The sequence below is a fragment of the Ostrinia furnacalis genome, unplaced genomic scaffold, assembly GCF_004193835.3.
Source record: "Ostrinia furnacalis isolate ACB-3 unplaced genomic scaffold, ASM419383v2 OfSCF1862, whole genome shotgun sequence".
NCBI lineage: Eukaryota > Metazoa > Arthropoda > Insecta > Lepidoptera > Crambidae > Ostrinia > Ostrinia furnacalis.
In genome coordinates, this window is record NW_021132101.1 from 113,552 (window position 1) to 130,376 (window position 16,825).

The 16,825-nt window shown below is 34.5% G+C and overlaps 1 long non-coding RNA gene across 1 annotated transcript; it reads right to left on the bottom strand.

Moving 5' to 3' along the window:
* Positions 1–3,525: 3,525 nt before the first annotated feature.
* Positions 3,526–4,408, bottom strand: LOC114353936 (uncharacterized). Its single transcript, XR_003655961.1, has 2 exons — positions 4,372–4,408; positions 3,526–4,050 (listed from the first exon to the last, which is right to left on the bottom strand). It is a non-coding gene; the product is annotated as an uncharacterized LOC114353936 (long non-coding RNA).
* Positions 4,409–16,825: the final 12,417 nt, after the last annotated feature.

Below are 16,825 nucleotides of genomic sequence, written 5' to 3' on the forward strand. Positions count from 1 at the left end.
TAGCGCTAGAGCCGGTCTTGTTTGGGGAATTGGTGGTTACTTTTGTTCAATGGGTAAAACGGGAAAACAAAAACTGTGAATCTCATCATGATCCTCCTAATGTTAAACATAAATTCGTTCGTTTGTTCGTTCGTTTCAGCCGAAAGACGTCCACTGCTGGAAAAAGGCCTCCCTAAGGATTTCCACAAAGACCGGTCCTGCGCCGGTCTTTGTGGAGATCCTTAGGGGAGGAACTGTCGGAACTTTATACCTCTCATAAATCTACCATATCAAACGGTCAATTGCTAGAAATTAAAAAGCATAAACTCAAATCTTGTAGGGGGGTCCAAGAAAAATGCCTAACCCTAAAGCATAAAACGAAACATTTTATGAAAAGGCGAATTCATTCTGAGATAATAACATTAGTCTGCAAAGCTAAGTGCTCGTTGAAACTCGACATTTTTAACTTGTCTCCAAATTTCACTTATATTGTTATTTATTACGAGTCCTCTGCTAAATCCACTTGAAATGTTAATTTTCTTATGAAATGTTACATGTCTTGCGATAAAGTATATTATTTCTAAGTGTACTTAAGTATGACTTAAGACTAATAAAAACGTTACTACATCGTTTGTAAAACATAGGAGTTTCTTGTGTCATAGACTTAAATCGTTCCAATTTTTTTGGAATTAAAAAGGTTTATTAAGACTTGTGTTGTATGTGTAATACTTATGTTTATACATTTGTTTCAGGTAAAGAGCCCAAAGTGAGAACACCTCAGTAAGTAACTACTTACATCACAACATTCTAAAAAACTTCATTTACTTTAACTTAAGGCCGTTTGTTGACAAAATTATATCGTAACTTTACACTGTTTTTGATATGCTCTAAATCTACAAAGTAAGTCACCTATAAAGGTTAAATTTTCATCTTTTATGGAGACAGGGAATGTAATAAGACGTGCTTACGAAACACCGAACGTTAAAAAATCATTTAGCGTCTCACCATAACGTCTTGGCGAGTATTAGCAATTTTACGTCGTGCCTTCTTAACCTGTAAATGCCTGCCGGGTAGTTTAGACCAATATACTGGTACATTTTGAATGTAGGATCATCAAAATATTGCTGATTTCTCGTTATGTTAAATCATACCTTTGGTTGAGAGTGTGACTCGTATTCTCATTGGTTAGTGTAGAGAAATAATTGTATTTATCTTCACAGTGGATATATCTCAACTTAATTGTGTTGCCTTAAAAAGCTTTTAAAACTATGATGTGTATTAAAATTTTGTTCAATAGACAAATAAAAGTGTCATATTTAAATAATCAAAATTGATACAGTAACTATGGTATATTTGTGCTACAACAATAGTATTTTTATTTAAATGAAAAATATGTGGGTTCTTACTTCCCCGGGAGGCTGCTAATGTTGCCGTTTCCCTGCGGCAGGTCAAAGGTTAAATATGCAGGGGGACTCGCTCTACGTTGTATAATTCGAAAAATTCTAATTAAGAAGGACCAGCTGCTCTGCTTTTTTAAAATTTCGAACTACATCGCCATGACGGTGAGATGACGCCCTAAAGTAACAAACAAAGTTGTGACCTTTATCTCCCGTCGAATGTTCTTGCGTAGGGATGTAGTTTTGCTACCGATAGTAACGGTATATCGATTTATAATCTTGCAAATGTGATACTTGCATTCTTAGGGTGTCGTTGTTTATTCTTTGTAAAAGATAAAAAGATAAAATAACGATAATATTTTACCGTTAAATACTAAGGTGCATCGCGGCACTGGATAAATGAACAGAGATTATTTATTTTGATGCCAACAGCACACCAAGCTGTACTTACTTTTGTAGTCAACTACAAAGTACAATACGATAAAACATACTTAAAGTATAAAGTTCATCGACAATATGGCAACACTAGGCTCTTCCTCCGTAATTTAGGTATGTTGTTATGGTGCCTTTACCGGTGAACATTTTTTTTCGTAATTATCTTTTTACATGTTTTATATCGTGTTACTAAACTCTGTACTCTCTGTAACTTAGTTTGTTTAAGTTTATATGCTACATAAGTAGGTTTTAAGTTAAGGGCGTACTTGAGAAGTGAAATTTTCTCTAAAGCTGGTTTTATATGGTACTATGGCAGTGTCGTACACCGGTTAGTGTACCGGTGTAACAAATCTGTAATTATTTTATTGTATGTGTAAGCTATGATTGTTAACGCCTAGTGTTAAGTACATGGACTGTACCTCCAAGCAATTTCAAAATTCAAATTCAATTTGACATACATTTATTGTGAGGTATACGTACACAAAAGGGTTAAATTCTCAAATAGTAGAATTGTAAATAATTTAATGTAAGTAATTATGTATAGTTGTTTCCGATACAAAATAAACTTGCAGAAAATGCTTACATTTAAAGATTAGTCAGTTTGTTCTGAACAATTGGTTTTACAACAACATATCGCATGTGTGCATAAAAAAAAACTCCATTCCGGAATGGCCGTTATTAAAAACTGGCAACGAGATGGATGTTGCTCCAATATAAAATAAATATTAAAACTGTTATTTATATCGTCCATTTGCGACGACACTGTGATATATCAAAAACAGTGGTTTTACAGAAATCGACTTTTAAACTTTTGAATGACCATAACTCTTAAAATAAGGTTAGGATTACCTAATTGTGTATGAAACGTTTAAAGATTAACTATTAATGAATTTAAATATTTATAGTAAGACATAACTTTGCGTCTAAATTGATGAAATTATAGCGATTGAAAAAAAAAGAGACAACTTATCACGTTATTCTAGTAAAAAATAATATTTTGAAGATGGCAAGTTCAGTTGTCACGTTGTAGATGATATAAAAAAATATATTTATATAAGTCATTATTTAGATAAAACGTTGATCTTGAAAAAAAATTTTTTATTTTACTAACATTACAATCAGTAAAAATGAGGTAATTATTGGAACAGGCGAATATTTCGCTTTGCCATGTTAAATTTCACTTATGAAAATATTATCTAAGTAGACAGACAGTTGTATACATACAATATTTAAGTTCACATTAAGTTTTCTTATTCTAAAACCTAATACTTATCAAAATAAACGAAAAACTCTCAAAAGTAAAACCTCGTAAACTACTACAAAAAAACACAGTAAGAGAAACTGTACTAAGTATGTATGTATGCAGAAAAAAAAATTGTAGGTACCTACTAGGTTAGTAAATAGATGTTTTTTAATAGACTAGTTATGACAATTTAATCCTAAAACTATCAACGCAAAAATCGCCGTTTCCGGCGCATAAAATGGCAAAAAAGCGACATTTTGGTACCTTTTAGGGTCTTTTAATTTTTTATACTTATTTAAAATTAAATTTATAAAAGATATTTAAATAATGTATTAATAGTGAAAAATAACAACCACTATTATTTTATAAATAATGTAGCCATTTTATTGGCGTAGTTTTTCTGCAATAGTTATACCTATTGCAATATTATTATACAAAACAATGTTGCGCCCGCCAAAGTAAATTTGGGCAAGATGCGATAAAATTCCATCAATTGCTGATGATCTGTAATTATATTAAAACATTAAAATACCTTTTTTTGCAGAAAGCAAAACATAGCCAATACAGCTAAGTAACATTGAATAATTACATAATAATAAATAAATATATATCTGGGGTCATCCAACGCATTGCTATTCTAGCATACTTCTACTAATAGATAATTTTGTTAGCTATCGTCTTAGATTAAGCTAATCTAAGGCTATTGTATGATAATATAAAATATTTTGCTTGTTGTGTCTGTAAAAACAGACAGTCGTATAAGTATGTTTTATTTGCACTGTATTTCTAGTATTTGAACTATTCTTCAAAACGAATGTATGTTTATCAGTCTATATCTACTCATATTAGTTCCGACGTTATTGTAGCTCAAAGAGACCCTTTCACAGCGCTCGCATAGCGCTGTTAGTCATGTTGTCGGATTAGGTTGTGGAATTCCTTCAGGCAGTGCATCGCCACAAATGTTAACCTTTGCTTTTTTGCATTGCTAGTCCCCATCTGTAATGATATCTGGAGTTTAGTATTACTGTTTAGCGTATACAACGTGACAAGTAGATATACCATTCAATTTCAATAACATGTATTCTGCAATAACAGAACATCAACAAATGACCTACAACATATTTCCAATATAGGAAAAATTTTCATCATCTACAACGTTACTAGTTAAGATGTCCCGATGATACTTCGATTTTCTTACAAGAATAACGTGACATATAAATAATTTATCTTTTACTTTGCTTTTTGTTTTAGAAGAACACTGTGATAAGTATGACGTGCCACATTGTCGAATAAAATAAAAATATTTTAAAAACTTACCTTTGTCATCAATACCGCGGTATCCTCGAGATGTCACGTTTTTCTTAAAAACGAAGAGCACCTCACATCTCAAAGCGCAGGTGGCAACTGAACTGTCACAGTGTCGAAGCCAACTAGATCGCCGAACGAGCCAGCGCTATAACGTAATATTTTGTCTCTTTCTCTCATAGTATTGTTGTTTTTGGAGTAACAAATACCCTGTTTTTGGAGATAAAAGAACGCAAGATCGCGGTTCAGAATTTCGGTAAAACAAAAAATCGTATATGTCGAGATGTCACAGTGTCGTCGCAAATGGGCGATATTTAAAATATTGACACAGCTCCCATCGCTCCGATTCGATTACCGGTTTTCAATTCGTTTTAACAGTGCCCCAGCTTGCCTCAGGGCTCCCAGCAGAACACACAGTCAATAATTTACGATATTCACGACCGGAAACAATGTACCAAACAAAATGGATAATGAAAACGATTTCAGATCTGAAATTTAATCGTATTACGAAAATCTGAATCTCGCATCATGTTGCGGGCGAAATTATTTATTTATTGTTACGCGCACTAATTTTAAAATTAATTAACGTTTAAAAATATAGTCGCGTTTATTTAATATCTTGTCGGCTCATTGAATTTTAATCCGATGGGCCAAAAAGTGGGTAGAGTTGGCCTATAGTAGTCCCATATCTTGTTAATTAAATCAGCTCGACGGGGCGCCTTTAGGCGGCGCCCTGAGACGCTTTGAACGTACAATACTGCCGAATTTCAGGCATTCGAAAGGTTTAATTTAAATTTGTCTAAAGGACGCTGGTAAAACAGTGCCCTTGTTTATTATCTACCCAGAAATGATGCCATCGTCGCTATAAGTTTGTCAACTTATGATCGTTTTATGTTAATACAATGCCACGAAGTTTGGGCGGTCAAATTGATTAATTTTGAATCGGTCAGACTTTTTGGGATTAGCCCGGATGATTAATTTTAATTTAAAACTTTTGTATGAGATAGAAACGAAATGCATCTGATCTGAATTTATTTATGCCCCTAAAGAAGGTCCTTAGGTATCAAACTACCTGAAAATGATGTCACAAAATGCTTTTATTTTTTATTATTACAAATTTGGAAATATTGACTCTTTCTGCAAAGCATAATATTATTATATCGTAGTAGTTTCTTTTTAAAGCAAAGACACATTTTCCAATGAAACTTCAAACCGAGGGAAAACAAATGTATTACCTGCATATTGAAATCCACTAAGTACCTACGCAAAGCAATAAACGAACGTTTATATCTTATCTTACCTAAGACCGATAACAATACTTTTCAAGTAGGCACTTAGTTTAATAAAATGTGAATCTTTCTTCAGTTTTCTAAAAGTTTTAACACTTTCAAAGTACAAGCAGCACATCAAGGTAAACATGTGACATCTTATTTATTTGTAACTTGCGGCCGCCCGCGATTTCGTTCGCGTGGATCCCGTTTTACCTCCCTTAGGGGTGAAGTTTCGTAAAATCCTTTCTTAGCGGATGCCTACGTCATAACATCTACACACACAACATGCATGCCAATTTCAGCCCGATCCGTCCAGTGGTTTAGGCTGTGCGTTGATAGATCACTACCTACTTATGTCAGTCAGTCAGTCAGTCACCTTTGAGTTATATATTTAGATAGGTTCTACTTTTGCAACAAAAATGTAAAGTCTTATGAGCTGTTGACTCTACATGCTTCATTTCATACACACCCGATTTCCACCCATAACGTCCGAAGGTTCTTAACAAAAAGAATTTTATCGTATTGGCGATCCATCAAACAATGTCCGAACCCATGCATCTGACCATACAACAATGGTTTTAATACAGTTATCGCTCTTTTGTTACCAAGTGGGTAATTCTTTAGTCTTCTCCTTTGACGAGACCCATACAATTTATTTTGCACAAAAGCGACCTTTACGTCTGTGAATAATTAGGGAGTATGTTTTATTAAGTGATACGAACGTATACAGGGTGGAAACGATAAGTGATCTCACTCGATAATTTCTAAACTATACACGATATCAATAAACTAGTTACTGATCCTGAAAGTGGTTCATGAGCTTTATCAAACGGTATTAATAATAGGTTACAGAATAAACTGGATCTATCCAAAAATTCAATGTTTCCTTCTTCCATACATTTAGTACTACCACAGTCATGACACTCGTCTCTTGACAATATTATAGCAAGTAAAGCCTAAAACCAATGTTTTCCATGAATAATTTAAAATTAGAATACAATTCACGAGTTCATTTTAAGAGTTTATTATTAAATAAAAAAAATACATTTCTAATATTGTGTGGCTGGCATACATTTAGTATGGAAGCTGGAAACATTGAATTTTCAGATAGATCCAGTTTATTCTGTAACCTATTATTGGTACCGTTTGAAAGAGCTCATGAAGCACTTTCAGGATCAGTAGCCAGTTTTTCAATATCTTGTATAGTTTAGAAATAATCGAGTGAGATCACTTAACGTTTCCACCCTGTATCCACATATTGTTTTTACATTAAGACTCGTGTATTCTATGATATTTGGGAGACTTTTGTTCGTCTCTTAAGTTTTTTGCTTTCAAGATACAAGCAAAAAAACGTAGGAAAAGTGCTTATCTGTTTCGCAGAAAAAACAATTACTGTAACTCCGCAATAGTTTGAAATAGCGTTCAAAAGAAACATTTTAGTTTGTTTCTTTCATTATTATAGAAAAGATTTGACATAAATCGAGCTTTAGAAGTCTAATCGGATTATTTGTGTGTTATTTAAGTTTACAAAAGTATCAAAAACATAAATCCATTTTAATGCGCCCTATTTAATATAACCAGCCTAAGGACTTATGAGAGTAGCAGCGACAAATTCCACGGATTTTCATAATTTAATTAATTGTGCTAACGAAAAAAAGTTCTATTTTTCCAATATCCATCCCACGTCACATGTCACTTAGCAAAAACTCCGCTTAACTTCGCAAATTAACGAATGCTCACACGTACCTGTTTACAACACGCCACATTAAGTCGTGTTCGGCTGATAAATATTTCATCATTCGAAATGTTCATATTCGCAAAGCCGTCCTTTACAAAAAACATGTGAAATCTCCCGCAAATGCACGGGTAAATCTACACTACCAATCGTTTGTCAGACATGTTGATTTATTCTCTTTGACGTATTATCGATATAAAAACCTGCGCGTCCATTTCATGTAGTCGGTATGATGCAGTGGTTATTTATTTACAATGTAAGCCGCTTTTCGGGGAGTTATGGAGCGTTTACACGAGTTTTTTTCCGCGGGCTCCGCGCATTATGACATTATTTCCATACAAACAGCTGTCACGTTGATATAAACCGGTATCCCTACAATGTTGTGAATGTTCGTGCTCTTAAGATTTTTACGTTATTAATGACACTGTGGTAGTACGTGAGATGTGATAGAAACGCAATCGTGTAAACATTACGAACCAATTCGAAGACACAAGCTTTCTTAAACCAATCAATATAATTTTCAACTATTCAGCAAATAAAAAGATCAAGTCAATTGAGTTGGCAAACAAGGAAGCAATCGTGTGTTGTCACCTCATAAATGTGTCAACTACTTAATATACCTTCTAAAAATTTGTGATCTATTGATTTGTGTCACTAATTTTGATGCTTAGAAAAATTAACGTACAATATTGATGCTCGACGTCCGGAAAATCGCTTTTTAATTATTATGAGTTACCATTATTATTATTATTATCCATTATTGGCTGTAAGAACAAAAATATCTGTTTGTATTATTATTATAAAGAGTTGTGGTTTTCTGAATAAAGAAAAAAAAATAAAATAAAATAAAATAGCTTCATAGTTGTCACAAATCAACATACTATTACGCTAGGTACCTTTGTAAACGCTCTCTAACATAGATTTTAAATAAATAATAATTCAGTGAATCTATTCCATTAAATGTTTTGAATGATAGAAATTAGTTCTCTGCGAATTTGAGATAGTAAAATACACTAATTAGGTCCATAATGATTCAATTTTGGCGTTTGATATTACAAATAAATATCATTTAAAGTTCCACCAAAAACTTTGTTCTCCAAGAACTAATTAGATATTTAATTCACATTTGAAAAATATTGCTAATTGAGAGGATGGTTTTAAAGAAAGCTAAATACTTCCTCATATTTATTGAGCATATTTATTGGTTATTCAGGCAATTATCACTGTTTATTTGCACACAGATTTTGAAATATTAGTACCTAGTAACCTAGCAGATGTTTGGACATATATATAAATATTTTACAACAGGATGGATAGTTTCAGATTAATTAATTTACTTGAAGTGCTAAAACGCGTCGCCAGTTTATTTTACCGCCGCACGGTTCACAAGCGAAGCGAAAAAAGCTCAAAAAGCGCAATCCAAATACGCTCTCACCGCCGGTCGGACCGCAAAGAGCGCTATGCCTTTGTTTGGCACCCGCATGCCGACAGCCCTTCGACAGTTGGACATAATTATTTCATTTTAAATTTAATTTGCACCGTGTTTTGTTTTGCCGCGCTAAAACAAAGGGTTATAGCGCTATTAGATTAGTTACGAGTACAACGCACAGGCGCAGTTCAGTTCAGACGTAGGTACTAAGTATTTTACTTGGAATTTCTACCCTTCTTCAGACTAGCGGTTAGACAATTATTTATTGAATTCTTATCTAGTTCTTGGGGTTGAATCCCAGATTGAACACTAAAGCTGAGTTGCACTACCATTTTTTAACCGTAACCATAACAATAACCAGTGCTTTTTGTATGGAGTTTGACAGAACGTTTGTCAAAGTTAAAGTAGGATGGTGCAACCCAGCCATTGTGTTTAAAAAAATCTTTAGCGAGGTTTCAAGTAGTAAAAGACGTTGCAAAATTGAATCGACCTTTGAACACTTTAAATAGAATGAAATAAGCACAAGCATGGAATATTTTGCATTAATGTTTTTTCTTCTTGACATTCAAATCAAAATACAAATATGTAGAATATCGTGGGCTGTACTGCCTACATAGCAAACAGTGATTTATTAATTTTGAAGGAAAAATACCCACTGCCCACATCGGAACGAAACGTTATACTTAACTACTAAATTCGTACTGTTTTGACTGCCACTATAAAAGCTTCCCCTGAAAAGGCGTTTCACGTGACCACTCCAATATCTCATTTCCAAATTAAATGGACATATTACTCTGCTGCGGCTCTCCGGCACATCACAAAGGGCAAAACCGGGTCTATTATTGAAAAAGGGGTGATCAAAGCCGAGTTCCCATATACAGCGGGTAGCCCCTTTCTATTTCTGTTTGTACAGGTGTTTTTCGTATCCCCATTGCGTGAGTAAAGTTATTACACCGTATTGTCCTATTGTTTCACCAAAAAATTGGTTTGAATTTTCACAATGTAGACGAAACTCCGAAACTGGTGTATGAACGTGAAAAACTTTTGAAACATTGTGATTGTTATAGCGAGGCTGGATGTTTGTTGAACTACCGATTCAATTTTCACGGTGCTGTCTGCAAATTTGATCCTTATGCTCTTTTGTTTGTATCCATCGGTCAAAGAGCAACGCATTCATTGCAGTTTTTAACTATTGGAATGAAAAATGTTCTTTTCAAAATACAAGCCAATGTTTACTCATGAAATTTTCTTTATACATTGCAAGTACGATATTGTGTGAAGTCTATCATAGACTCATATTTATTTATTATTTAGTATCTATTATACGACGCGTAGTTCCGAAGCAGTACCAACTTCCGAACATTATAAAAAGTTATCAATAACGATAAATAAACCAATTATTCTCAACAGTCATTAATTAACGCGAAATGTAAAAAAATATTGCAATGAAAAGAACTTATCCAACCCATTTAAAAACCATTCTCAATGTTTTAATTAACAAGCCGCATGTTCATCATCAAAATATGATTTTAAGAACCATAAAGAAAATGATTGTTAAAATGAAGTCCACCGAAATGACTCTGAACCGAAATATTGCCGTATCAATAAACCGAAAAAACGAGCTCGTTATTAATTGGAGCAAGATACGTTAATACCGCTGTGAATCCGAACATCATTAATGGATCATGCTTTATGAAAAGAAATTCAGTTGTGTATCCGATACATAAATATTACTGAAATGCATAAAACGTACGAGATACATAAAGAGAAATGGAAAACTGACCCTCCAGTTACATAAATACAAAACAGCCGCGAGCCTAAAGGCCGGGTCTGACGTACGAGCGATGAGCGGATTTCAAAATATTTTTTAATACAGGCGACACTGTTTGTTGTTGTTTATGTCAGGCATTAGGGAAGTGTACAAGTAATATGTGAGGTTTTGCTACAAAAACTTATAGTCCGATTTACTTTCAGCTGTGCAGTCATCAGCAAAAACTCTACCTTTGATAGCCAAAAGGGAAGCATTCTTTCTCTATTGAAATTAAACCTTAAGTTACACCCTAGTTGAACTCTGGCTTAAATCGTTATTTAGCATGGTGTAACTTTTTATTAATATTAATGTTAATGAATAAAATTAACACCGATCGGCAAAAGTTCGCTCTTTCTCAAAACATTTCAATCACAGGAAATTAATTCTGCCAGCTCGCCTCCTCGTTCCACTCAGACCACCGCCCACCTACACGGCCATTGGTTCCTGTATTTGTCTGTGCAACAGAATAAATAAATACTATTAACGGTTCCGCGAAATGTTCATCGAATTTTTCTCTCGACGTATGGCGGAGAAATATAAAAAGCAAGCCTCGTTAAACTGAATATTGCAAACAAAAACATACAAAGTTGTTGAATCCAATTAAGTAGTTGAAATATGCGGCCATTGAAACAAAATAACTCTACATTCATTTTATGATGAAAAGGGATAATGTTACTATTTCATTGTGTTAGTTCAAGAAACGTAAAAACATTTTGATATTATTAGAGTAGGCGCACACCGTTGATTTTTAGTTGGCTGATAATTGTGCCCGATTTTAAATTGTATGAAGAATCGGCCAAATCGATACGGCGTAGTGTGCGCACTCCTATACATGCCCATACTTACTGATCAACTGCCCGACGAAAAATAAACGGTGTGCGCCTATTCTTAGGCTTCGTAGGAATACGTTACTTAAATCACAATATCTCTGATATCCGCTACTTTGATAGATTACGTCTCAGACCAAGTTTCCTTTCAAAAAATCCGCTATTTTCCGCCAATGGTATGTTTCCCTTTGTGATATCATTGTGATGATATTTTTATTTTTGTTCAAAGGAAATTCTGGAAAGAAACATTCCAATTTAATTAACTAACGCTGTGTGATTCTATTTTACGATGTACTCGTTATGTTGTAATCATTTTGCGATATCATAACATTTACAATCGAGTTTATCTGGCAATCGATCATTGCATCGCCAAACATCATGAAGTGGGGCGAACCTCAAAAAAACTTTCCACTCAATAACGTTAAAAATGAGTTCTCAAATAGGAAGAAAATTGTTTTTCGCGGCAACAACATCGTCGATACATCGCAAAATGAAAAGTTTGCCCATCAGCCGACTGACACATCGATTGGCGTTTACATCTTTGTTGAAGAAATTGTTGGAGAAGATGCAAAGGAAGTTCGACTTTAAGCCTATGGGTGGATGGTGGGAAGACGGGGTGGTTTTTGTGTGAAGTAGGTGGATGTTTTCATGTTGCCAGCGGGCTATTGGCGCGCAATCCATCACTCATGCAAGTGTGAAACAAACAAAGCCGTATCACATATTCAAATAAGCCATTATGATGATGATTATGTATGATACGCTAAAAACGCCATAGTCAATTTTAACTATAATTATGTTATGTTGATGAATTGTGTTGTGGTTTAAAATAAGGCTAGAAATAAAGGTTTGGTATTTCAATTCAGGTAATTGCCCCATGAGCAGGTATTGTGCTTAATGCTAAGCTTAGGCAGAAGTTAAGTCAGTGTCATCGATCAACATTGTATCTGTCAAATGCCTTTTTTAGATTTACCATATATTATTATAGCTGGTTTAGATGTACAATATTAAAAGTAATTTACGTGACGTCATCACACAGAACACAGTCTTCAATCTATCCCACATTCTACTGAAGGAAAGTGCCTTAGAACATATTAAGACCATGCACCGGTCTAGTCTCTTCCTCTCTAAAACGTTTGTTTTCGGTTCTATCTATCGCTGTCACTCCCGACCGTATCTCAGGCTGAGTAAAAGAGACAGAATATTCTAAGCTGGGGGTTCGGACATTGTCTTAACAGTGTAGCCCCTATCGGATTAATTGGAGGGCATTCTCCACGCGTCGGTCCCGGCATGTCAATGCGCGCAATTTGAACTCATGCGCCGCATGCATGCACCTATTACCTGGTAAGTGAAGCGATTATCTGAAGCTGGGCTCATGATTGTTCCATACAACTCCTAGAGGCCCGTAAAATTAAATCTAGGGAACGTTATTGCAGCAGGAATATTGAGTAAATAGAGTCACAAACATTACTATGAGGTCTCACAGTGCACGTGGACGCACAGTGTGACACATGAACCATTCACAGAGCTCTATTCGACGCTGTTCGTTTGATTTGCTGCTTCACGGGCGATATTTGTATTCATGGATACAATCGACATCCTATAGAAATAATGATACTTAGGAGATTTTTTTTGCAAACTCGATACATTACTTTAGTAAATAAATAATGTATCATGAATGATTGTTAAGTTTTTTGCAAAAGAAAAATCTTTACTGAAAATGAAAATAGGCGTGCATTGGAACATGTTCTAGTTATACAATTATGTTTTCCGTTTCTCTGCTTCAATAAGTACTCATCAAGCTAGCTATTATTCAGTGCCGTTCAAAGAAGGTACCTTTTTCAAAGATTAGGCATTATAGGCTTTAATCTCGTACACGTACCAATTTGTTTAATTTCAGCTGCCAACTACGTAAAATGACAGATGTCACTGTCACCTTCCTGAAATTATCTACTACGATAATATTATTAATCCAGTAAGTAGGTAGGTATTTGACGAATGACAAAGTTTGACTCCCAACAATGTTATTAGATCACGTCGAGTATAATTTATGTCTAATAAGAATTTTACTGCCTATAAGTTGTAAAACTTTATGAATTTCCTTCTAAAAGTGAGGTTAGCTCCAGATTAAACTAGATTTTACAGCGTGATCTTTTTTAGCTTTTCATAAATCGGAGGATTCGAGACTTAAAAGTAGTTTCAAGTTCCAACTTGCCAGGTGCCATATTCTTGAGAAATCACCTTAATATCAACCTTAAATATTACTTTGTGTGAGTACATTTTTTTTGCATAAAACAGTTATTTGACTGCAATCGCACCAGATGATAAGTGAGATGCAGTCTAGGATGGTACCTACTACATACCTGTCCTATACAACGTAGAAAGATAGAGTGACCCATTGTTGGATCATAACTAAAAGTAAGTATTGACTCCAGTGCTCAATGTAACAATTTCAATCTTCAGAAAAACTTTTACCCCCCTAATACAAAAAGTTAAGTCTCTTGTTGAACTCTGGTTTAAATTGACATTTAGTAAGGAAATGTCATTTTAAACCAGTGTTAGTCCCGTGTTTAACTTTTTTGTAGTAAGGGGGTTAATCTTTATCTACTTTTAACTTTAATTTTCTTGTAAAGCTTTGTGCATTCAAAATTCACAATAACTAATATTGTTACCATAATGACTTCTTGATACATAATGTTTTATCTTCAAACCTTTTAGTCTGAATGTAACGAACCAAATAACAATCTAAAAGCACTTAAGGTCTTGCCGTAGGTCAGAATAAGTAATTCCCGTCTGTCAAAAACAAACGACGAACTACAAATTGAGTCACTCGTTTCTCATAGAAGCAGATTATCAAAACATTACTCTGAAGTCAAACATGTACTAAACACATACAGTAATACCAAATTAATGGCAGGATGTCTGCTTCAATTTACCCAGCACTGATCCTGAGGGCAAATGTTAGTTGCCGAACTAAATGTCGTCATAAGCTGAAGCGATGCTTGTTCCGCGTTTGTCTTGAGTTCAGGTAAGCTGAAATTAGTTATGTCTACGTCTAACGCGGTGGTTGTCAAACTTTGGACATACTGGGGGCGTAGTGTGAGTTTACGTCAAACGCATTCGATATCGACTGCTTAAAAAATTACCATAAATGTATGACGGATTGTACAGCGCTCCTAGCGGAACCTTTCAAGAACTAAAATCTTCAGTATATTTTTTAACGCAGTCGACATCGTTTGATGTATACTCACACTACGCCCCCTGTGCTACCACAGTGCGTTAGTATTGTTTCGAGGCAGTAGGAGGTTGTAGGTAACATAAATCATCATTATTATTATCCTGACTTCCTCCAATGATTTCCAGAAGAGCCGATTGTAGAATTAGATAGGGATTTTACAAAAAAATACCGACACGCTCCTACTCACCAAAATATTCTCATTTTAATTTAATGAGAAGTTAGGTTTATTTATCACCTGAATTTCCGAGTTTTCTTCTCTGAAGGTTTTTGGCAAAGTTTGTTTAATTCCATAGCACCATTAGGTTTACACAACCACCAATAGTTTTTTTTTGAAACATTAATTAAACCCCAAAAATACAGCAACTTTAATGAGCAACTCGTGAACAATATACGAGTATAACGAAATATTGTTTGAGAGTTAATACCCCCACATAAGAGGGGATTTCTTATCTTAATATTTGGGAACCATTGCTAACCGCTCCAATTGTAGTTGGTCTACGATTCCCTCTGGCTTGCTGACTTAACTTGTTGATCTCCGTAGTCGGTATAGTTGAAAAACTAACAGTTTTAAGCAAATATCTTCGGAAACTTCAGCACGGGAAAACTTAGAAGACTAGAGTTTTGCGTCACGGTGTTCAGATGAAATTATGATAGAGTTAGGTATATTTCTCGTCTTATGTAGTCAGCTGGCTTAGTATGACTATTCATAAAGTCACGTAGTTAGCATCCCAGTTGATAACTGTCAAGAAAATGTTTATAAGTATCTGTCTGTATCAACTAGTTATAATGTTTAAAAAATAATTTTCTTGACTTGTTGTTTGTATTACTTACGTAACTTTAAGGTTAAAACACAAGTGTTTTCACAGAAAAATCTTAAAACAGTAAAATAAGATTTACAATTTAAATTGAATTCTACTCATTTCAATAGCAGGCCCGCCATTATTTCGTAGAAAGAAAAGAACGCAATTCACTTTTAATACGATTATGCGTCCCTTAATAAGAAATCAAAACAAATAACAAAGTAAAAAGACATGAGTACCCGTCACACGCAGGGCAGTCAAATTGAAACTGCGCTCAAGTTGTACCGCAATCTAACTTACGAAATTAATTTAGGACAACAAAAAGTCAGAGGGAAAGAATCGTTGGATATTTTTTGAACCTTTTCGGCGATACGGATTTTCAATCAGGACCGGTTTGATTAGAGCCAGCTCAGTTTTTGGAATGTAATCTGTTATTTAGGGAGATTATTGCTATGTCCGATTCAGGTATTGTTAATAGAAATCAGAGATATTATTAAACGTAATCTAATAGTCATCCGGTATTATTTTATTGATACAATCAACAGCCCATGAAACGACATGTAGTGCAACGAAATATGACTTTACCGTGTTCAATTTGATGTGCTGTCGTCCGTACTTATTACAGAACCAAACTCAAATCTCGATTCAATTTAAATATATTGACGCTTCGGATAGACTTTTCAGTATTTAAATCAATACAATCACAGGACAAAATCTATGCGTAAGTTTGAATTGAGTTTTAAGCAACGCGTTGTATTAGAGTTATTCAGTTAAATTACCGCCTTACGAATTCAGGGTCTTGAATAAAACCGAAGATTTCAGTTTGAGTCTTAAGAAGTTTAAATTTTTAAATAGTGCCGAAAACCTTAACTAGCTTAATTGACTTGCCTTCGCCGAAGTAAGGCAGTCTTCGTCCTTATGTCCCAACTTCAACATGACAGTACGCCGAAGTTTCTCTATTGAAACATTTTATTCTGTGGCCTTGTTTTTGTTGCGAGGAACGAGGGACGGCGCCGATAAACTTTTAATGCGTTTTTCACTTTGTTACGAAATATTTGAATCGTTTTAATTAGGCCCGAATAGGCGGCAAAGATTCAGTTATGAAATAACGCTTTTTGTTCCTGGATATTTTCGTGTAATAAGCAGATTTGTTAAACAAGTTAGACGCTTAAGCTACCGGCTTCTTTTGTTTTATTATGATAAATGCTAATACCTGCGACGGGTAACTTTGTGTTATGTTAAACTTTGCCGTAGAGTTTCAGGAATATTGTGTGTTTTGTTTTAAAAGGAGCGATGCGTTTTTGTCTTATCTAGGCATGAAAGAAGCAAACGATTAGTTTTTAATCGCCTCTCACCTTT